At 45.0% G+C, this 25,102-nt stretch overlaps 4 non-coding genes and 1 pseudogene across 4 annotated transcripts; all 5 read right to left on the bottom strand.

Annotated features, from left to right (window-relative positions):
• Window positions 1–995: 995 nt before the first annotated feature.
• LOC120922151 lies at window positions 996–1,180 on the bottom strand. Its single transcript, XR_005745092.1, has one exon. It is a non-coding gene; the product is annotated as a U2 spliceosomal RNA (small nuclear RNA).
• A 2,550-nt stretch (window positions 1,181–3,730) lies between these two features.
• LOC120922150 lies at window positions 3,731–3,932 on the bottom strand (annotated as a pseudogene).
• Window positions 3,933–9,745: 5,813 nt separating this feature from the next.
• Window positions 9,746–9,927, bottom strand: LOC120922139. The gene has a single exon (XR_005745088.1). It is a non-coding gene; the product is annotated as a U2 spliceosomal RNA (small nuclear RNA).
• A 6,422-nt stretch (window positions 9,928–16,349) lies between these two features.
• LOC120922137 lies at window positions 16,350–16,546 on the bottom strand. Its single transcript, XR_005745086.1, has one exon. It is a non-coding gene; the product is annotated as a U2 spliceosomal RNA (small nuclear RNA).
• Window positions 16,547–22,877: 6,331 nt separating this feature from the next.
• Window positions 22,878–23,061, bottom strand: LOC120922140. Its single transcript, XR_005745089.1, has one exon. It is a non-coding gene; the product is annotated as a U2 spliceosomal RNA (small nuclear RNA).
• Window positions 23,062–25,102: the final 2,041 nt, after the last annotated feature.

Here is a 25,102-nt window from a genome sequence, read left to right as displayed (position 1 = left end):
ACTAATCCTTCAGCCAATAGCAGCAAGGGGGGGCCCTCCGAAGAGGAACGATCCCCCCAAGGCCGACTGTCGGGTACCCCGGGCACCTCTTGGCCAATCACCAGTGCAGCAGAACTACACTGGATTTTAGCCAAAAGGCCGAGAAGCGATAACCCAATTATTCTCTGTTCCGAGCGAGCGGCTTTCTGGCCCCACCGGAGGGCTCGCTGAGAGTTGCCTGTTTGCCTGTACCCGGCAAGCGCCCTTCCCCCCAGTCTAGGCTGTCCGGAGGTGTGAATCTTCAGCCAGACGGGTGTCGCTGGTCTACAGGCCTGACCCCCTGTCTACTGGACAATCCACCCTTTTCTGACACCTGCCCAACACTGCTGGAGCCCAGTCATGACCCTCAGTCATCCCAAAATAAGAATTGCACACGTTCAGGTGCTTCTCGTTGCTCTTCGTTCACGTTCAACAAGGAAAATCATTTGCATGGGCCGGCCTCCTAGTTAGCATAACGTGGACTTAGTTAACATAACGTGGAAGAAAATCGAGGGCCACTAGAGGGAGTCAAAGACTAAGGGATCCTCCGGATAAAAATAAAAAAGCCTTGCCACAGCAGACTTTTCTAGCTAGCTGCTGCATGCAGCAAGGCACACAGCAATGGAGCAAATTCAGCCCCCTTTTTTGTCAGCAGAGTAGTCACTGCTTATTGAAGGCTTCATTTTGGGCCTTTGGAAAGAGAGAGCGAGGAGTAGGACACTAGCTGACTTGTCGAAAATTGGATGCCCTGACTAAATCTAGGTGTTGCTGTATAGGTCACTTGATAAAGTAGTGGCATTTGGCAAAAAAGTGACAAGAAGCAATGAAGACAAAGACACAAGGGGTAAATGCCAGTTTATTGGAGCACGGAACCGAGTTTAAGCAAGAAACATTGTCAGCAGCAAGCAACAAGAACACACAAGACAAACAAGTTGGATGATGTTCCAGTTAAATCTATTTTTTGACACTGCGTAAGAGAGGGGTGCACCGGTCCTGGAGGTACTGCAATACCAGGTCGATGCGTGGAGTGGACAGAGCAAGCTCTTCTTCCATCTCCCTGTTCTAAAAATCCATTTAATATATGGTCCCCAGATAGGGGACGTATCAGATATTAAACTGATAAGAACAGATTTTTTTTTTTTTCTTATAAAATAAAACATATCCCTTAACTCATTCCCTGACTCCCCCCCACTACCACCAGCATTACCCCCTACCCCCCTCCCCCATAAGACATTACCACACCTTCCCTCCAAACGAAAAAACACAGAAACAAAAACAAAACCCAGCCCTCCCAAAAAAAAAGAAAGGCAGGGTCAAAGCAAACCAAAAATAATAATCAAAATACTACTTTCCCTTAGCCTTCCCCTTTTTTTTCTTTTTTAGGACACCCACCATCTTTGCCTCAAACTCCTTCATCCTAGAGCTCCTGCGGTACCCCATGACAGCCTGAAGGTTCTCCACCTGGCCCGCACTGGTGAAGGACTCCTCCGAACCGCCTGCCTCACTGTCCGGACCGGCCGGTGAAGGCTCCGCCTCACTTGGGAACTCCCCAATGGCCTGTGAAGGGCAAACAGACTCGGAGCCAGCTGCCCTTTGCTCCCCAGAGTCCTGTTCCTGGTCCATATCCTCCTCCACACCTTCAACAGGACCACACTCACCACCTCCATCTGCCTGCTGCTCCCCCTCAGCCGCAAGGTTATCAGGCCCACCTCCATCTGAGGGGACCCTACCCGCCCCGGCCTCATCAGAGAGCAATCCAGGCTCCGGGCCTTGTGCCTCATACCCAGCAAGGTCAGCGATAGCCTGGCCCAATGCCTCCAAGGGATCATTGGACTGCTTCTTCCCCTTCACCGCCTCCGCATAGGAGATCACAGGTGCAGCACCTCCCTCCTTTGCCGGATTGCTTGGCCCTGGCATTTTCTCCGCCCTGCTGTTGCGCGACATCTGGGGACATGCCCTCGCCAGGTGGTCCTCACCCCCACACAAATGGCATTTCTTACCTTCGGGACACTCGGCCGTTTTGTGGGTGGTCTTAAAACAGTTGCGGCAGACCTGTCCTGCCTGGCAGTCCTCCTTGGTATGACCAAAAGAGAAGCAGAACCTGCAGAAAACAGGCTGCCCGGGGTACCACAGGTAGCCCCTATTGGGCCCTATGGAGAAGGCCTGTGGTGGGTGTCTTACCCCGCCAATTCCTGCCGAATCCTCTTTGAACTGAACCCAAAATTTTCTGTGCCCATTAAATGTACCAAAAATATTGGTTTGCTTTGACCCTGCCGACACAACCTCAAAATAACGTGAAAGAAAAACCCTAATCTCCTCATCCTTCACAAACGGATTATACATGTGCACCGTCAGGGGCACACGCGTCTTGACTTCGCCGCACAAAAAAGTCATACCCTCCAGGGTTGGATCTCCCGCCTTCTCCGCTTGTCTTAGCCAACATGTCTGCATATCCGCTTTCGTCAAAAAGGTTATATCATAAAACCCACTGGACGGAAAGCATTGCACGCAAAAGATACTCTCCCGTGTCATCCCAAAAAGTTCCTCAAACACGGTCTTCTGTACAAAGTACAGTCCAACATCCGCCCTTCTCCGCTCGGTAACGACCAGCCGAATCGTGTTGGGGGCATCAGGAGCTACCACCATCCTGACACCATAACACCACACCAGCCCACAAAGGAAAGGTGGGTAAGGGGATCGCCTCTCGTTGTCTGGGGACTAAGCCTCGGGCCAATAGCAGCAAGGGGGGGCCCTCCGAAAAGGGACGCTCCCCCCAAGGCCGACCTCCGGGTACCCCAGACACCTCTTGGCCAAGAATCAGGCAGTGGAGACTACACTTGATCTTAGCCAAAAGGCCGAGAAGCGATAACCCAATTATTCTCTGTTCCGAGCGAGCGGCTTTCTGGCCCCACCGGAGGGCTCGCTGAGAGTTGCCTGTTTGCCTGTACCCGGCAAGCGCCCTTCCCCCCAGTCTAGGCTGTCCGGAGGTGTGAATCTTCAGCCAGACGGGTGTCGCTGGTCTACAGGCCTGACCCCCTGTCTACTGGACAATCCACCCTTTTCTGACACCTGCCCAACACTGCTGGAGCCCAGTCATGACCCTCAGTCATCCCAAAATAAGAATTGCACACGTTCAGGTGCTTCTCGTTGCTCTTCGTTCACGTTCAACAAGGAAAATCATTTGCATGGGCCGGCCTCCTAGTTAGCATAACGTGGACTTAGTTAACATAACGTGGAAGAAAATCGAGGGCCACTAGAGGGAGTCAAAGACTAAGGGATCCTCCGGATAAAAATAAAAAAGCCTTGCCACAGCAGACTTTTCTAGCTAGCTGCTGCATGCAGCAAGGCACACAGCAATGGAGCAAATTCAGCCCCCTTTTTTGTCAGCAGAGTAGTCACTGCTTATTGAAGGCTTCATTTTGGGCCTTTGGAAAGAGAGAGCGAGGAGTAGGACACTAGCTGACTTGTCGAAAATTGGATGCCCTGACTAAATCTAGGTGTTGCTGTATAGGTCACTTGATAAAGTAGTGGCATTTGGCAAAAAAGTGACAAGAAGCAATGAAGACAAAGACACAAGGGGTAAATGCCAGTTTATTGGAGCACGGAACCGAGTTTAAGCAAGAAACATTGTCAGCAGCAAGCAACAAGAACACACAAGACAAACAAGTTGGATGATGTTCCAGTTAAATCTATTTTTTGACACTGCGTAAGAGAGGGGTGCACCGGTCCTGGAGGTACTGCAATACCAGGTCGATGCGTGGAGTGGACAGAGCAAGCTCTTCTTCCATCTCCCTGTTCTAAAAATCCATTTAATATATGGTCCCCAGATAGGGGACGTATCAGATATTAAACTTATAAAAACAGATTTTTTTTTTTTTTTTTTTTTTTTTTCTTTTTTTTTTTTTGCCAAACATCAGCTTATTTCATGATTTTTCTCAACGTCAAGACAAAACTTCACTGAAGAACTCCTTATGTTGAGATCATATTTACATCATTTGTTTGGCATTAATAATTTTTTAATTATTATTGTATTTTGTATATTAAATTTTAAAGTTGTATATTTTATTTAAACAAATACCACTCACTTATTTTCCACACATCCTTCGCACTCTCACCCATACGTTTCAAATCCCACAAAAAATATATATGCATTTTAGACAACAAAAACTTTACACATTCATCTATACTTACAATCTCTCTCTTATTAACTAAAATACATCTACACATCCATAACACTTCTTTTCCAGAACTAATAATTTTCCACGCAACCCATTTCTTATCTTGCATTACACCTAAATTAACACCATACACCACTCTGTCAAAACTCAAACGTGCCATTCCTGTTACCACTCTCAAGATGTCACCCACTCTTTTCCAGAAATCCTGTGCAAAAATACAGTTCCACATTAAGTGCATTACCGTTTCATCGTTGCCACAAGGGAACCTAGGGCACCTTCCAGATCGGAGTAATCCTCTTCTATATTGAAACGCTCTCACAGGTAAGCATTCATGCACTATCTGCCATCCTAAATCACTTTGGCTATTTGTCAGATTCTTGTTAACAACCATATTCCAAATATTCCTTGACACCCTCTCATTGTACCTATCCACCATCTCTACATACTGAAGACTCAAAATCTTTTTGATCACCTTCTTAGGATCTTTTAATTCCTCCACATCATATTCCTGTAAATTATAACGTTTAATAAATCTGAACAAAATTTTATAATGACAACTCAAAATCTCTGTATAAGGCACATTCAAATTAACAGGCACCCATTTGTATCTTCTTAAAATCTTACCACCACCATACCGAATCATACATCCAGTTAATGTCTCCTTCCCACTCATTTTCACAATCATTCCAAGATATCTCACACTCAAAAACAATCTCACATCAGGCATCCCCCTTCCTCCTTTATTCACTTCTTTACATAACACCTCTCTCTTCACTCTCTCCATTTTTGCACCCCATATAAACATAAAGAGTTCCCTTATGATTCTTTTCAAGATCAACTCTCCAGGGTAGAAAACTAAACCGGTATAAAGTAACAATGGTAAAATAATAGCTTTAATTATTAATATTTTCCCAACAAAGGTTAATTTTCTAAATTTCCAGAAGGCCACTTTTTTCTTAACCTTATCAAACACACCTTCCCAACTTTTAACACCATTGTTCCTTTGATCAAAAACAACTCCCAGAATTTTTATTTCCTCTCTAATTACATTCACTTTCAAACTTTCACACACACTCCAATTACCAAATCCACAACACACACTCTTGTCCAAATTTATTTTAAAGCCAGACGCAGAACAAAAACACTCAGCCACAAACACTGCTCTCTTCACTGATCTCACATCCTTACACACAACAACCACATCATCCATGTAGCCCAAAACTTTTGCTTCCCTTCCACCACTTCCTGGTATAGTCACTCCACGGATTATTCTTTCTCTGTGCAGACTCACCACTAACGGCTCTATGCAACAAATAAATAATAAAGGTGATAAAGGGCAGCCTTGTCGAACACCAGAGTTAATATTAATTTTCTCCGTTAGAGCACCGTTCACCAGCACACGTGAAAAAACATTCTTATACAACACTTTCACCATACCTACAAATTCTCTCGGAAAGTTCATTCGTTCCATTACCAAAAACATAAATTCATGACTCACCCTATCATACGCTTTTTCAAAATCAAAAGAAAGTAATGCCACTCCACCATTCCTATCCAACACATCACTCACAACATCTCTCACCAAAATCAAATTTTCCCACACACTCCGACCAGGCACAGCACACACTTGACTCTCACCTACCACACATTTGACCACCTCCTTTAATCTACACGCCAACAACTTAGCTATAATTTTATAGTCCACGTTGAGTAGTGTTATAGGTCTGTAGTTTTTAATATCAGTTGGATCACCTTTTTTGAAGATCAGAGTCACCACTCCATCCTTTTGCGATTCGCATAATTCACCACACTCAAACACATAATTCACCATTTCACACAAGTCCTCTTTCACACAATCCCAAAACTTTAAATAAAGCTCTACACTCAAACCATCACACCCTGGTGTTTTCCCTTTAGCCATACTTTTCACAATCATCTCTAACTCTGCACACGTCACTCTCTCAGTTAAACTTCCATACATTCTCCTTTCCACTTTCCCATCCAATTTTTCCAAAAAATCAAGATAAAAAGAAGAATCAATTTTTTTCTTAGAAAAAAGAAACTGATAAAAATCAAAAACCTTCTTCAAAATCCCATCCATTTCCTTACATCCATCCATCTCTTTAATCACACTTTTCTTTTGCACACACTTTTTGAAGAAAAATCTTGTGCATTTCTCATCCATTTCTAACTCCTCAACTTTCGCTCTATATATAATTTCTTTCCCTCTCTCATTTATCCATTTTTTTCTTTCCTCACACACTTTCTCCATTGCATCATTCACATCCACACCAATGTCCTTTAATTTGATCAAACACTGCCATCTTGTGTTCAAAATAAAGTATTTTTTCCTTTGTTCATTTCTCCTTCTGACTCCAAATCTAATGAAAAAGTTTTTGCACTGTACTTTGAACCAGTCCCACCATTTTAACACATTCGAAAACCCTCTTTTAGCCCTCACACATCTCACATACAATACACGAAACAGTTCATCCATCCTCTCATCCTCTAATAACAACACATTCAACTTCCATAAGCCCCTTTGCACAGACACACATCCTTCCACATTTACCTGAACTAAAATTAACCGATGATCTGAAAATAAATTATCACACAACTCCCAACTCACCGCATTCACACCATTTGCAATCAGACAATGGTCAATCCGTGACTTTGTAATTGTACTTTGCCATGTAAATCTGTTGCTGTCATTGCCCACAATACTCCATACATCCTGCAGTCTCAAGTCCTCACACATTTCACCCAAAATTTTTGATGATTTATCTAAAGAGTTATCTCCACTCCTATCACCCGGACGTAAAATACAGTTAAAATCCCCCATAACTAAAACTGGCTCCTGACCCATTAAAAATAATTTTAATTTTTCAAATAAATCACATCGCTCATTTTTCCTTACTGAGCCATATATATTAATTATTTTAATTTCCTTCCCCATAAACAAAACTTTAACCAAAATAGCTCTTCCCGGCTCAATATGAGTAACAGAAATGATTTCGACATCCTTATTTTTGATCAAGATGCCAACACCAGAATTTTTAACTCCATTTTCCCCTGACCATAAAGATGGGCCATACTTCCAATCCCTTTCCAAATCATCATAATGCAACTTAAATTCCACTCCGCACTCCTGTAACAAAAAGATATCCGCTTGGATTGTAGAAAAGAAATCAAAAATTGTTATTCTACGTCGGCCATTTGCGATGGATCGCACATTAAGTGATGCCACTCTCAACTGCATTCCTATAAATTAGAGTAGTGTGAGACGCCAGCTCACTTCTTGGCTAACCAGGATCATCCTCACTGCCATCATGAAGCTTTCTAACGACTGGCTCTGATGTTATTGAGCTTCCTTCATCCTCCTCCTTTGCCACATCCAGGATCCAGGAATAGGAATCCGGTGACTCCGCCGGTCCAAACAGATCCTCTACTGTATCAGTACTCGGGTTGACTTTCCTCCTCTTCTTTGCCCCCTCCTCTTCAGGTTCTTCCTGTGGTCTTGCCTCCTTCTCAGACTGATAGTCCATCTCTTTTTCCACAGGTTTTTCCTCCACCACCATTTCACTCTCCTTCTCTGCCATCACATTTGGTTCAACTCGTTCAGTTTCACCTTCAGCATGTTCTGGTTCTTTCTCCTTACCCAGCTCCTTTTCCATCTCCACTACTTGCCTTAGGACATCCTCGTCTTCAGGCAAGTTCAGTTTTTTTCCCGTTTTGGTTCCAACCACTTTCTCAGCGAACGTTTTCACTCTGGTCGGGCATTCTTCATACAGATGGTCCGTACCTTGGCAATGCGTACATTTCTTGGGAAACGTGCAGTTCTCCAATGTATGTCCCAATCCATTACAATTCCTGCATCTTGTCAAGAGATCACATTTTGCTGTTGTATGTCCTCTATCAGCACATTTCCAGCAATAGGGAGGCATCCCTGAATACTTCAGGAACCCCCTATTACGACCTATTTGGAAAGTCTGTTTTAGATGTTCCAAGTTGTCTTCAGCGAACTCGTTCACATAAAATCTGCACCTATACAGTCTTTTACCGGACCAAACACCCACACTATTTTTAATTTTCTTTACGAATTCTACTTCCTCACATTCAATCTTCAAGAAATCTGTCACTTCACTAGTAGTCACGTATGGATTATACATCATGACAGTGACCATCTTCCATGGGTTGCGATGAAGAAATTCCACACTGAATCTCTTCATCTCAGGATCATTTTTCTTCTCTTGCCACTTCTTCTTGAAATCCTGATAATTTCCATATAAATTGAAAACCACCTCCACCACTCCCTGGTTACGATATTCTGCCATACATAGCAATTCTTCTCCTTGCACACCGCATACAGACAATAATTTTCCCATGACCAACATAGCACAGTCTTCTTCTTTGCATTCTCCTTCAATTTCAATTTTAACCGCATTGCGGAAGCGCACCTCATGGGCCGCTGAAGTATAATGGATATTGTCATCCATTACTGATTTAATGATATGCAAATTATATGCAAATCATAGGCCTTCTCTCCATGGAGAAACCTCTCTCGCTCTCAACCTTCTCCTTTCAGGGGGAACCCCCAAAAGTGATATGCTCACCTGGCCAGGCTCAGAGGCCTGGCCCGCTGATCCCCGAAAAACCGGTCACGCGCGGGAGTCCTTTGATCTAGCCAAAAGGCCGAGAAGCGATAACCCAATTATTCTCTGTTCCGAGCGAGCGGCTTTCTGGCCCCACCGGAGGGCTCGCTGAGAGTTGCCTGTTTGCCTGTACCCGGCAAGCGCCCTTCCCCCCAGTCTAGGCTGTCCGGAGGTGTGAATCTTCAGCCAGACGGGTGTCGCTGGTCTACAGGCCTGACCCCCTGTCTACTGGACAATCCACCCTTTTCTGACACCTGCCCAACACTGCTGGAGCCCAGTCATGACCCTCAGTCATCCCAAAATAAGAATTGCACACGTTCAGGTGCTTCTCGTTGCTCTTCGTTCACGTTCAACAAGGAAAATCATTTGCATGGGCCGGCCTCCTAGTTAGCATAACGTGGACTTAGTTAACATAACGTGGAAGAAAATCGAGGGCCACTAGAGGGAGTCAAAGACTAAGGGATCCTCCGGATAAAAATAAAAAAGCCTTGCCACAGCAGACTTTTCTAGCTAGCTGCTGCATGCAGCAAGGCACACAGCAATGGAGCAAATTCAGCCCCCTTTTTTGTCAGCAGAGTAGTCACTGCTTATTGAAGGCTTCATTTTGGGCCTTTGGAAAGAGAGAGCGAGGAGTAGGACACTAGCTGACTTGTCGAAAATTGGATGCCCTGACTAAATCTAGGTGTTGCTGTATAGGTCACTTGATAAAGTAGTGGCATTTGGCAAAAAAGTGACAAGAAGCAATGAAGACAAAGACACAAGGGGTAAATGCCAGTTTATTGGAGCACGGAACCGAGTTTAAGCAAGAAACATTGTCAGCAGCAAGCAACAAGAACACACAAGACAAACAAGTTGGATGATGTTCCAGTTAAATCTATTTTTTGACACTGCGTAAGAGAGGGGTGCACCGGTCCTGGAGGTACTGCAATACCAGGTCGATGCGTGGAGTGGACAGAGCAAGCTCTTCTTCCATCTCCCTGTTCTAAAAATCCATTTAATATATGGTCCCCAGATAGGGGACGTATCAGATATTAAACTGATAAGAACAGATTTTTTTTTAATTCTTTTATTTAAAATTTCACAAGTAAAATACAAAGTAACATTTGACAAAATATGTACAAAAAAGGTCTTAAAGTTTTGTACAATATTTAAAATACAACATAAAGACAATATTTACATAATACAAAAACAAAGACGATATTTACATAATACAAAAACAAAGACGATATTTACATAATACAAAAAGACAATATTTACATAATACAAAAAAATGTTGACAATATTTACATAACACACCCCTTTCCCTCCCAGAACCCACCCACAAAACCCTCCCGAAAATCCCTCCCACAAAAAGGTAAATAACAAAGCATACAACAACAAATAACAAAATACAGCAAAATATAGCAAAAAATCAAGATAACAAGAAAAAAAACATTTTACAAGAAATCCCCATCCACCCATCGATTAGCAACAACAAAGATCAAAAAACTACCCCTACAATACACTGTCCCTCAACCCTATCCCTACACAAACAAAATCACTCCTATACACTTTCTCCACACTGTCCCTTCACCACCACCTGCACTCACCCTGAAAGACAAAAAATAAAAGATTAATTCCATCAAAAACATCAAAAACATAATCCCGAACAAAAAAACACACATTATATACACCATTGCTTCCACATTTCAATTTTCCACAACCTCCGTGCATCACCCTCACCCAATCTCTTAAAATCAAAATATACATAATTAAAAATCCTTCCTCGGACCATGGCCACACATTCCCTCACTTTCACAATCTCTTGCCTAAAAACAAAGATATTTCGTACATCCCACAAACATTCCTTAACACAATTCACCACTATCCACAACAATCTCTCCTCATTCCACGTTAGATCACTCAAACCATACAACACCATCTCATATGTTAAAACATCCACACCAGTCAATCCCTTCACCATCTTCTCCATCCTACTCCATATTTTCCTAGCATACCGGCACTCCCAAAACACATGTATCACTCTCTCAATCCCCCCACACCCACTCCTCGGACACACCTCACTATCAACCAACCTTCTCCTCCTCTGAAACTCTCTCGTAGGCAAACACCCATGCACCCCCATCCATGCAACATCTTTCTGCCTATTATCCAAACCCTTACAACACACATTCTTCCAGACTTTCTTACATTCAGCAACTCTCAAACCACCTATTCCTTCCACTTCCTCCCTCTCTTTCAACAACTGCACAATCTTCTTACTCTCACACCATTTATCCCGCGTCACATCTCGCAACTCATACCTCCTCATACACCTATCAATCCTCACATAAAACCACGGCGCAACAAAACATACAGGCTTCCTCAGATCAACCTCACACAACTTACATTTCCGCAACACGCTCCCACCAGCATATCTCACCATACATCCTGCAATATTCTCTTTCTCACTTAATCTCACACACATACTTACATACTTCACCACCAGAAACTTCTCAATACTCACCATTCCTTTCCCACCATTCATTGCACCTTTCATCACTTTCTCTCTCTTCAACTTCTCCATCCGCGACGACCAAAAAAACGAAAAACACACTCTCACAATCTGCTTCATCATTCTATCAGGCGCTGGAAATACATAATACAAAAACAACAAAATAGGAATCACAACCGCTTTCACAACCAACACTTTCCCTTCCATCGATAAAGTCCTTAGAGACCAAAAGTCAACTTTCTTCTTCACTCTCGCCAACACATCCTGCCAACTCTCTCTCCCATACAAATCTCCATCAAATTTAACACCCAAAATCCTCAATCCTCCAACACAAAACTTCCAACCACATTGTTCAACCGTTCCCCACACCCCAAACAACTTGCACTCACTCTTTTCCATATTCACACAAAACCCACTTGCCATACAAAAAATCTCAATCAAAAGTTTCACCCTTCTTAACCCTACCATATCCTTGCAAACCACAGTAACATCATCCATATATCCAATCACCTTCAATACTCTACCCCCACTCCCAGGAACCTCCACTCCCCTCACACACTTATCTTTTGCCAACATCCTCAACAACGGCTCAATTACACAAACAAACAAAACAGGCGACAACGGGCATCCCTGTCTCACTCCTGACCCAATGCTAATGTCATTGGTCAGCCATCCATTCAACAACACCTTACTTACCATACCTCTATATAAACACTTAATCCACCCAATCAGAACCTCAGGCATCCCCATTCTCCTTAACACTTTAAACATAAACTCATGCGACACTCTATCAAACGCTTTCTCAAAATCCACAGCCAACACAGCCACCTCCTGCTTCCTCTCCTTACATAACCACAACACATCCCTCAGACTCAACAAGCTTTCTGCAATCGACCTCCCAGGCACCGCACACACTTGCTCCTCTCCCACCAATTTCTCCGCTACCGCACGCAACCTATTCGCCAACACTTTCGCCACAACCTTATAATCCACATTCAACAACGATATAGGCCTCCAATTTTTCAACTCACGCTTATCTCCTTTCTTATACAATAAAACAATCACACTTTTCATCATAGAATCAGGCATCCTCCCAACCTCCAGAACTTTCATCACCATCTCATACACACAATCACCAATCACATCCCAGAACGCACAATAAAACTCAACAGGCAAACCATCACTACCAGGCGTTTTCCCTTTCTTCATACTCCCAAGACATTCATCAACTTCCTCCTTACTCACTTTCTCCCCTAACATACTCTTATCATCCAAATCCAAACACATCTCCACCTGCTTCAACACATCCTTCTCAACTCTCGCATCCCTCTTCTTCTCCTTATACAACTCCGCATAAAACTTACAAACTTCTTCCCCCACTCTCTCCTTCCCATTCACTTCCAGCCCATTCTCATCCAACACACTTGACAAATCCACTCTCCCACCATACACCTTCTTAAAGAAAAACCGCGTGCACTTCTCATCCTTCTCTTTCACCACCATCCTCGCTTGTGACATAATCTCTCTCCCTCTTCGTTCCATAAAACCTCTCAACTTCCTTCTTGCTTCCACCAAATCACACCCCACATCCTCTCCCCATTCTCTCAGCTCCTCCAAATATTCTAACCTCTTCAGCCACCATTCATACACCTCACGCTCCTTCCTTGCAATCTCACACCCCTTCCTCACAAAAAACCTCTTAGTCTGCTCTTTCACCCACTCCCACCACTCAATCACACTTAAAAAATCATTCCTCCTCCTCTTCAGTCTTCCAAAAAACACCCCATACTCTCTTTTCACATTCTCATCTTCCAACAACTCCACATTCAACTTCCATACACCTTTACCATACGTTACCTCTGGATCCATACTTACAACACATTCGATCCTACCATGGTCCGAGAAAGGCTCCCGTGTGACAGTAAAATCTTGTGCCTGCAAATTTTTGGAAATAAAACAAAAATCAATACGTGATTGTACAGTTCCCCGATCACTAAAATATGTAAAACCACCACCTTCACCCACATCCCTCAAACCAAACAAACTTAAAACCTCACCCAACTCCTTCCCCGACTTATCAATATCCCCACCACCAGCCCCACACCTATCCCCCCTGCGTAAAATACAGTTAAAATCCCCACACACAATAACCGGATCCCTCCCCCCCAAAAAAAACTTCATTTTCTCCCACAGGTCCAGCCTTCCTTTTTTATCCACCGGTGCATAAACACAAAACAATTTAAAACAAACACCCCCATACTCTAAAAAAACACACAAACATCTCCCCACCTCCACCTCCACCTTCCTTAAAATCCTGATCCTCCTATTTTTAAATAAAACCCCTACACCCGTATTCCTGCTTCGGCCGAGGGACCACACCGCATCCCCTAGGGTCCATTTAGCGGTGTGGGGGGCTTCCCTCAAATTGCAGTCCTGTAGGCAAATCAAATCGGCAGCGATTCCAGATATTTTTTGGAAGATCGCTGCCCGCCTACCAGCCGTCCCAATACTTCTGCAATTGAGGGAAGACACCCGTAAGGCCATAAAATATTAGAAAAGGATCATACTCCCGTCATGACTTTTTCTTTTTCTTTGTTTTTCCGGATCGGGTACGATGGCTCACCCCCAACACTGAACTTACCCCTGCGGACTCCTTCTCCTTCCCCTTCTCCACCGAACCGGGCCTGCAGTACCCCATCACCTCCTGCAGGCTGGACACCTGACCAGTGCTCACGTATGATGGCGCCTGTGAGGAGTCCGAGTCAACAACTGCTTCCGATGATCCGGGGTCCGGGGAGTCTGGAAAGGAGCCAATGTCCTGGGAGGAAGTAGGGGCCTCTGCACCCTCCATCTTCCTTTTTAAGGAAGGCTGCCCCACTTCCATCCCTTCCACCTCGGGGCCCTCCGACTCCATGCCGCTCCCCTCCGCCTCCCCCTCGGCCATGAGGTTGTCAGGGACACTCCTCTCGGGAAGAGAAGAGGTCCCTTCCTCCCCCACGGCGTCCAGAGGGGAGGGACCGGGCTCACCCTCCATAGGGGGGCAGGCAGCCTGCTCCCCTACTTCCTTGGGTAGCCCTGTGGTCTGGTCACCGGAGTTCACCGCGGCAGCCGGAGGACCACCTCTGGCCACATCTGCGTACGACAGTGCCCTTTGCTCCACAACCGCTCCTGAAGCCTCCACCGATCTTATTCCCGCCGCCACGGTTGTGGACTCAGATGGCTTTGCTGGTTTTCCAACCTTAGGGCACTGCCTAGCCAGGTGGGTACGGCTCCCACAGATGTGGCAGCTCTTACCCTCTGGACATTGGCTCGCCCCGTGACCCTGCTTGAAGCAGTTGCGGCAGGCCAACCCGGACTCGCACTGGTCTTTGGTGTGCCCGAACGCGAAGCACTGCCTGCAGAACAGTGGTTGGCCAGGGTACCACAGATACCCCCGGTTCCGCCCTATGGAGAAGGTCTGGGGGGGGTGCCGGACGCCACCGACCCCTTCCTTGTCCGCCTGGAAGGTGACCCAGAATCTACGCTGCCCATTAAAAGTACCGAAAACATTTGTCAGTTTCACGCCCGCAGAAACTGACTCGCAGTACCTATGTAAAAAGGCAGCGATCTCCCCATCCTGTACAAAAGGGTTGAACATATGCACAGTGATGGGGAGCCGCACTGTTGTCTCACTTGACAGGAACATGATCCCATCCAATAGTTCATGGCCTTCCTTCTCCCCCTTCCGAAGCAGGCATGTCTGCAGGTCTTCTTTTTTCCAGAATGTAACGTCATACAATCCAGTAGTGGGGAAACACTGCACGCAAAATATGCTTTCTCTCCGCATCCCAAAAAGCTCTTCGATCAAACGCTTCTGAACAAAGTGCAAACCAACAACATCACGCTTAGGCTCGGCCACGGCCAGCCTCAAAGTATTGGGTGCGCTAGGCGGCCCAATCATCCTCTCGCCCACCGATCCCACCCCCACCACATGGATGGTAGGGCGAGGTGATCGCAACCCGTTGTCTGGGGACTAAGCCTCGGGCCAATAGCAGCAAGGGGGGGCTCTCCGTAGAGAACGATCCCCCCAAGGCCGACCTCCGGGTACCCCAGACACCTCTTGACTAAGAATCAGGCAGTGGAGACTACACTTGATCTTAGCCAAAAGGCCGAGAAGCGATAACCCAATTATTCTCTGTTCCGAGCGAGCGGCTTTCTGGCCCCACCGGAGGGCTCGCTGAGAGTTGCCCGTTTGCCTGTACCCGGCAAGCGCCCTTCCCCCCAGTCTAGGCTGTCCGGAGGTGTGAATCTTCAGCCAGACGGGTGTCGCTGGTCTACAGGCCTGACCCCCTGTCTACTGGACAATCCACCCTTTTCTGACACCTGCCCAACACTGCTGGAGCCCAGTCATGACCCTCAGTCATCCCAAAATAAGAATTGCACACGTTCAGGTGCTTCTCGTTGCTCCTCGTTCACGTTCAACAAGGAAAATCATTTGCATGGGCCGGCCTCCTAGTTAGCATAACGTGGACTTAGTTAACATAACGTGGAAGAAAATCGAGGGCCACTAGAGGGAGTCAAAGACTAAGGGATCCTCGGGATAAAAATAAAAAAAACCCTTGCCACAGCTGACTTTTCTAGCTAGCTGCTGCATGCAGCAAGGCACACAGCAATGGAGCAAATTCAGCCCCCTTGTTTGTCAGCAGAGTAGTCACTGCTTATCGAAGGCTTCATTTTGGGCCTTAGGACAGAGAGAGCGAGGAGTAGAACACTAGCTGACTTGTCGAAAATTGGATGCCCTGACTAAATCTAGGTGTTGCTGTACAGGTAACTTGATAAAGTAGTGGCATTTGGCAAGAAAGTGACAAGAAGCAATGAAGACAAAGACACAAGGGTTAAATGCCAGTTTATTGGAGCACGGAACCGAGTTTAAGCAAGAAACATTGTCAGCAGCAAGCAACAAGAACACACAAGACAAACAAGTTGGATGATGTTCCAGTTAAATCTATTTTTTGACACTGCGTAAGAGAGGGGTGCACCGGTCCTGGAGGTACTGCAATACCAGGTCGATGCGTGGAGTGGACAGAGCAAGCTCTTCTTCCATCTCCCTGTTCTAAAAATCCATTTAATATATGGTCCCCAGATAGGGGACGTATCAGATATTAAACTGATAAGAACAGATTTTTTTTTTTTAATTCTTTTATTTAAAATTTCATAAATAAAATACATAGTAAACATTGACAAAAACAACAAAAAATATGTACAACAACGTATTGTACATACTGTACAAGAATAAAAACAAGAAATACAAAAAAAACTTTTGACAAACATTTCACAATACAAAATACAATATTTACATAGTACAAAAAGTTTTTGACACATATTTACATATAACACCCACATTCCTCCCACGAAACCCTCCCTCAAAACCCTCCCACAAAACCCCAAAGGCAAACAACAAACAAAGCATATATCAACAAAATATCCAACAATAAAAATGGCAAAAAAAAACAAGAAAATATTTACAGAAAACCCCTTCCACCCATCAAAAATAGTACAATAAAAAACTACCCCTACAATATTCTATCCCTCAACCCTATCCCTACACAAACAAAAAACACTCCTCAACACTTGCTCCACACTTTCCCTTCACCACCGTCTGCACTCACCCTGAAAGACAAAAATGAAAAAGTTAGATACATCAAAAACCAAAAACCATAACCCTGAACACAACTTACACCCAATATTTCCACTGCCTAAAGCACCAGGTTTCCTGTGCTCTCGGCAACCCAAGCTGCTTAACGTCACACAGCCCATAGAAGTATAGCCTTCCACGGATCATGGCGGCACACTCCTTCACACTTACCACTTCACTCCTAAAAACTAAAATGTTCCTAACATCCCACAAACACTCCTTCACACAGTTAACCAACAACCAAAACAACCTCATTTTTTCATCCCCTAAATCACACAATCCATACACAACCATCTCATACGTTAAATCTTCCACTCCAGTCAAACCTTTAATTAAACCACCCATTTTCCTCCACACTTTTTTTGCAAACACACATCTCCACAATAAATGAACCACATCCTCACCCCCAATACACCCTTCCCTCGGACACACCTCACTGTCTACCAACCTCCTTCTCCGCTGAAACACCCTTGTCGGCAAACACCCATGCACAATCATCCAAGCCACATCCTTCTGCCTATTGGTCAGATCACTGACACACACATTCCGCCACACTCTTTCACTCTTAGCCTCACTCAAACCACCTATTATTTCCAAATCCTCCCTTCCGTCCATCATCTTCAATACTTTCTTACATTCACACCAAGCTTCCTTACTTACACTCTCCAAACCATACCTCCTAATACCTCTCTCAATCCTCACGTAAAACCACGGTGGGTTAAAACACACAGGCTTCCTCAAATCACACTCCACCAACTTATATCTCTTCAACACACCACCTCCCACATACCTCAGAAAACACCCTGCCAAACTCTCAGACTTACCAAGCTTCACACACATACTTATATACCTCACAACCAGAAACCTCTCAATGCACACCAACCCCTTCCCACCATTCAACTTACCTTTCACAACTTTGTCTCTTTTGAGTTTCTCCATTTTGGACGACCAAAAAAAAGTAAAACATAACTTGATAATTTTTTTTAACACCCTGTCTGGTGCTGGAAAAACATAAAATAAAAACATTAATATTGGCAACAACACAGATTTAACCACTAGGGCTTTACCCTCCAAGGACATGGATCTTAAAGACCAAAACTGGATCTTCCTCTCCAGCTTCCCTCTCACATCTTCCCAACTTTCTCTACCATACAAATCACAGCCAAACTTTACACCAAGCACCCTCAAACCACCAACACATTCTTTCCATCCACAAGATGCCACATCGCTCCACACTCCAAACACCTTACACTCGCTCTTCTCCATATTCACCCTAAAACCACTAGCCATACAGAACACATCCACTAACAATTTCACCCTCCTTAAACCTGCCACACTCCTACATAATACAGTCACGTCGTCCATATACCCAATCACACTCAGACACTTACCCCCCCCACCAGGCACTTCCACACCCCTCACAATTTTATCCTTTTTCAACATACGCAACAAAGGCTCAATCACACAAACAAACAACACAGGGGACAACGGACACCCCTGCCTCACACCCGCCTTAATCTGCACCTCCCCTGTTAACCATCCATTCACAAGCACTCTACTAACCATACCCTTATACATACTCCTAATCCACCCAATCATCCTCTCCGGCACACCCATCCTAGACAATACCTTAAACATAAAATCATGCACCACCCGATCATACGCTTTCTCAAAGTCAACTGCTAGCACAGCCACCCCCTGACACCTACTCTTACACCACCACAAAGCATCCCTCAAACTCACCAAACTCTCAGCAATCTTTCTTCCAGGCACTGCACACACTTGCTCTTCACCCACCATCTTCCCAATCACCTCCCTCATTCTATCAGCCATAACTTTCGCAATCATCTTGTAGTCTACATTCAAAAGTGAAATAGGCCTCCAATTTTTGAGATCACTCCTATCTCCCTTTTTGTGCAACAAAACAATAACACTCTCACGCATAGACTCAGACAAACTTCCACTCGCCAACACCTCCTTACATACATCAAAAACACACCCCCCAATCACTTCCCAAAAAACACAATAAAAATCCACCGGCAGCCCATCGCCACCTGGTGATTTCCCTTTTTTTAAACTCCTCATACATTTCTCCACTTCCTCTTTCGTTACATCCGCCATCAACAACTCTCTATCCTCCATACTTAAACACGCCTCAACCTCACCCAAAACCTCTTTCTCCGCACTCACATCAATCTTACCAGCCGTATATAATTCAGAATAGAAACTTCTCACCACCTCACTTATACCCTTATTTCCAACTACTACCGCACCACTCTCATCCACCACATCCTTCATTTCCATCCTCCCTCCAAACACCTTCTTAAAGAAAAATTTAGTACACCTTTCATCCTTCTCTTTCACCTCCATTTTCGCCTGAAACACAATCTTTCTCCCTTTCGCCTCCAAAAACTCATTCAACTTCTCTCTCGCCTCTCCAATCTCCACAGACACATCCTCTCCCAACTCCCTCATTTCCTCCAAATAGTCAAACCTCTTTTGCCACATTTCATACATAAATCTTTCATTCCGCGCTCTCTCACACCCCTTCCTCACAAAAAACTCTTTTGTCCTAACTTTCACCCACTCCCACCATTCAACCATGCTTCCAAAATCATTCTTCCTACCTTTCAACCTCAAAAAAAACCTACCATACTCTTCTCTTATTTTCACATCCTCCAACACATCCACATTCAACTTCCACACCCCCTTCCCATACAAACCTTCAGCACATATACTTACTCCACAATCAATCCTACCATGATCCGTGAAAGGCATCTTCTCAATTTTAAAAAATTCTTTTTTCATGTTCCTGGATAGAAAACAAAAGTCAATCCGTGAGGACACCTTCCCACCAGAACTAAAAAAGGTTGACCCCCCATCACACCCAGCATCAATAAAATTAAACGTCCTAACAATATCCCCAAGCTCCTTCCCCGACTTGTCCATTGTGCTACCACCACCACCAACCCCACCACTACTCACTCTATCCCCATCCCTAATAATACAATTAAAATCCCCAACCAAAAAAGTAGGTTCCCTCCCCCCCAAAAAAAATTTCAATTTTTCAAAAAGAGCAAGTCTTTCATTTTTCACAGCAGCCCCATATATACAAAACAAACGAAAAATAATACCCCCAAACTCAAAAAAAACCAGCAGACACCGGCCCTGGTCCACATGTACAACCCTTCGGACCTTAAAGTTTTTATTTTTAAAGAGCACACACACCCCGCCACTCTTTCTATTATTCAGGGACCACACAGCAGGTCCCTGGGTCCAACCAGCAGCCCGGGGCTCCTCACTCAAGTTGCACTCCTGCAAGCACAAAATATCGCAGGGCAGGGCAGCAAAAAGTTGGAAAATAGCTGCCCTCCTGTATGCAGATCTTATACTCCTAACATTGAGTGAAGAGATCCTTAATTTCATCTAAGGGAAGTTTTAGACAGCACACCGGTCCAAGACAAAAAAGAAAATTGACCGTCACTTCTTTTTCTTACTCGCCTTAGAACTCCGGGTCTTCACAGGAACCACCCCCCCTTTTTTTACCTCTGTTTTTTTCCTGGCCTTTGGTCTGTGGTAGCCGGTCACATCCTGCAGATGTTCCACTTTGTCAGCACTGATGTAAGATTGGCCCGAGTCGTCTGAGTCAGCCGCCACGTCCTCCTTCGGAGAGCCCACATCGCTGTAGTCCTCGATGACCTGTGAGGGAGACAAAGGAGATATTTCTTTTTTCCGCTTCAGCGAGTCATGGCTGAGGTCCATTGCCTCCTGCGCAGGACACTCAGCACTCGGGCCTGCCCCCCCCCCATCAGCCACCACTACCTCCCTTTCCTGCTCACCCTCCGCTGCCAGGGCCTCAGGCGCGCACTCAGCCCCACTGGAGTGCGCGTCCCCCACGGCAGCATCTAGAGGCTCGCGAGGAAGATCCTCAGCACGGGCTAGATCACACACAGGGGGAGGGGCACTGATGTTACTGCCCTTTACTGCATCGGCGTAGGAGGCTTTGCCTCCCCCACTCTCCAGTGACTCTCCACCTCCAGCGTCTTTCCCCTGTGGGCCCGACTGCTGGCTTGGCTGACTCCCCCGGGCCACCTTCGGGCAATTCCGGGCAAGATGCTCCCGGCTACCACAAATATGGCATTTCCTGCCCTCCCCACAGCCTGCGGTCTTATGGCCAGGTTTGAAGCAGTTCCTGCAGACCTCGCCAGTTACACACTCCTCCTTGGTGTGTCCGAAGGAATAACACAGCCGGCAAAATGTAGGCTGCCCTGGGTACCAAAGATACCCACGATTGGACCCAATAGAAAAAGTCTGGGGTGGGTGCCTTACTCCTCCAATTCCATCTGGATCCCGTTTCTGCTGGACCCAAAACTTACGTTTTCCGTTGAAAGTCCCAAAAATATTTGCCTGTTCCTGTCCAGCAGAAACGGAATCACAGTACATGGCCAAAAAGGCCACAATCTCCTCGTTCTTCACGAAAGGGTTGTACATGTGGACAATGACCGGCATCTGCAACTTGCTTTCCCGGCAATGAAAAGTTATGCCGTCTAATAAAGGGTCGCCCTCCTTCTCCGCCTGCCGTAGCCAACATGTTTGCAAGTCAGCTTTCTCCCAAAAGGTGACATCGTAAACACCAGTGGAAGGAAAGCACTGTACGCAAAAAATACTCTCACGAGCCATTCCCAACAGTTCCTCGATTACGCGCTTCTGGATATGGTGCAGCCCAACGTCATCCCTCCTCTCCTCAACAACAGACAGCCGAACTGTATTTGGTGCGTCAGGTGTAAACACCATGTTCACCTAGGGACTACTCCACATCCCACAAAGGGAAGTAAGTAGGCGATCGCTTCCCGTTGCCCGGGGACTAAGCCTAAGGCCAATAGCAGCAAGGGGGGGCCCCTCCGAAGAGGAACGATCCCCCCAGGGCCGACCGTCGGGTACCCCGGGCACCTTCTGACCAATCACCAGCACAGCAGAACTACACTGGATCTTAGCCAAAAGGCAGAGAAGCGATAACCCAATTATTCTCTGTTCCGAGCGAGCGGCTTTCTGGCCCCACCGGAGGGCTCGCTGAGAGTTGCCCGTTTGCCTGTACCCGGCAAGCGCCCTTCCCCCCAGTCTAGGCTGTCCGGAGGTGTGAATCTTCAGCCAGACGGGTGTCGCTGGTCTACAGGCCTGACCCCCTGTCTACTGGACAATCCACCCTTTTCTGACACCTGCCCAACACTGCTGGAGCCCAGTCATGACCCTCAGTCATCCCAAAATAAGAATTGCACACGTTCAGGTGCTTCTCGTTGCTCCTCGTTCACGTTCAACAAGGAAAATCATTTGCATGGGCCGGCCTCCTAGTTAGCATAACGTGGACTTAGTTAACATAACGTGGAAGAAAATCGAGGGCCACTAGAGGGAGTCAAAGACTAAGGGATCCTCGGGATAAAAATAAAAAAAACCCTTGCCACAGCTGACTTTTCTAGCTAGCTGCTGCATGCAGCAAGGCACACAGCAATGGAGCAAATTCAGCCCCCTTGTTTGTCAGCAGAGTAGTCACTGCTTATCGAAGGCTTCATTTTGGGCCTTAGGACAGAGAGAGCGAGGAGTAGAACACTAGCTGACTTGTCGAAAATTGGATGCCCTGACTAAATCTAGGTGTTGCTGTACAGGTAACTTGATAAAGTAGTGGCATTTGGCAAGAAAGTGACAAGAAGCAATGAAGACAAAGACACAAGGGTTAAATGCCAGTTTATTGGAGCACGGAACCGAGTTTAAGCAAGAAACATTGTCAGCAGCAAGCAACAAGAACACACAAGACAAACAAGTTGGATGATGTTCCAGTTAAATCTATTTTTTGACACTGCGTAAGAGAGGGGTGCACCGGTCCTGGAGGTACTGCAATACCAGGTCGATGCGTGGAGTGGACAGAGCAAGCTCTTCTTCCATCTCCCTGTTCTAAAAATCCATTTAATATATGGTCCCCAGATAGGGGACGTATCAGATATTAAACTGATAAGAACAGATTTTTTTTTTTAATTCTTTTATTTAAAATTTCACAAGTAAAATACAAAGTAACATTGACAAAATATGTACAAAACAAGATCTTAAAATTTTGTACAATATTTAAAATACAACATAAAGACAATATTTACATAATACAAAACAAAGACGATATTTACATAATACAAAAAGACAATATTTACATAATACAAAAAAGGTTTTGACAATATTTACATAACACACCCCTTTCCCTCCCAGAACCCACCCACAAAACCCTCCCACAAAAAGGTAAATAACAAAGCATACAACAAAAATAACAAATACAGCAAAATATAGCAAAATATAGCAAAAAATCAAGATAACAAGAAAAAACATTTTACAAGAACTCCCCATCCACCCATCAATTAGCAACAAAGATCAAAACATCATAAAACTACCCCTACAATACACTGTCCCTCAACCCTATCCCTACACAAACAAAATCACTCCTATACACTTTCTCCACACTGTCCCTTCACCACCACCTGCACTCACCCTGAAAGACAAAAAATAAAAGGTTAATTCCATCAAAAACATCAAAAACATAATCCCGAACAAAAAAAAACACACATTATATACACCATTGCTTCCACATTTCAATTTTCCACAACCTCCGTGCATCACCCTCACCCAATCTCTTAAAATCAAAATATACATAATTAAAAATCCTTCCTCGGACCATGGCCACACATTCCCTCACTTTCACAATCTCTTGTCTAAAAACAAAGATATTCCGTACATCCCACAAACATTCCTTAACACAATTCACCACTATCCACAACAATCTCTCCTCATTCCACGTTAGATCACTCAAACCATACAACACCATCTCATATGTTAAAACATCCACACCAGTCAATCCCTTCACCATCTTCTCCATCCTATTCCATATTTTCCTAGCATACCGGCACTCCCAAAACACATGTATCACTCTCTCAATCCCCCCACACCCACTCCTCGGACACACCTCACTATCAACCAACCTTCTCCTCCTCTGAAACTCTCTCGTAGGCAAACACCCATGCACCCCCATCCATGCAACATCTTTCTGCCTATTGTCCAAACCCTTACAACACACATTCTTCCAGACTTTCTTACATTCAGCAACTCTCAAACCACCTATTCCTTCCACTTCCTCCCTCTCTTTCAACAACTGCACAATCTTCTTACTCTCACACCATTTATCCCGCGCCACATCTCGCAACTCATACCTCCTCATACACCTATCAATCCTCACATAAAACCAAGGCGCAACAAAACATACAGGCTTCCTCAGATCAACCTCACACAACTTACATTTCCGCAACACACTCCCACCAGCATATCTCACCATACATCCTGCAATATTCTCTTTCTCACTTAATCTCACACACATACTTACATACTTCACCACCAGAAACTTCTCAATACTCACCATTCCTTTCCCACCATTCATTGCACCTTTCATCACTTTCTCTCTCTTCAACTTCTCCATCCGCGACGACCAAAAAAACGAAAAACACACTCTCACAATCTGCTTCATCATTCTATCAGGCGCTGGAAATACATAATACAAAAACAACAAAATAGGAATCACAACCGCTTTCACAACCAACACTTTCCCTTCCATCGATAAAGTCCTTAGAGACCAAAAATCCACTTTCTTCTTCACTCTCGCCAACACATCCTGCCAACTCTCTCTCCCATACAAATCTCCATCAAACTTAACACCCAAAATCCTCAATCCTCCAACACAAAACTTCCAACCACATTGTTCAACCGTTCCCCATACCCCAAACAACTTGCACTCACTCTTTTCCATATTCACACAAAACCCACTTGCCATACAAAAAATCTCAATCAATAGTTTCACCCTTCTTAACCCTACCATATCCTTGCAAACCACAGTAACATCATCCATATATCCAATCACCTTCAATACTCTACCCCCACTCCCAGGAACCTCCACTCCCCTCACACACTTATCTTTTGCCAACATCCTCAACAACGGCTCAATTACACAAACAAACAAAACAGGCGACAACGGGCATCCCTGTCTCACTCCTGACCCAATGCT

Source organism: Rana temporaria, unplaced genomic scaffold (genome assembly GCF_905171775.1).
Source record: "Rana temporaria unplaced genomic scaffold, aRanTem1.1, whole genome shotgun sequence".
In the NCBI taxonomy this organism is placed as follows: domain Eukaryota; kingdom Metazoa; phylum Chordata; class Amphibia; order Anura; family Ranidae; genus Rana; species Rana temporaria.
Note: the sequence above shows the minus strand (reverse complement) of the source record. Positions and strands in the feature narration are given on the sequence as shown.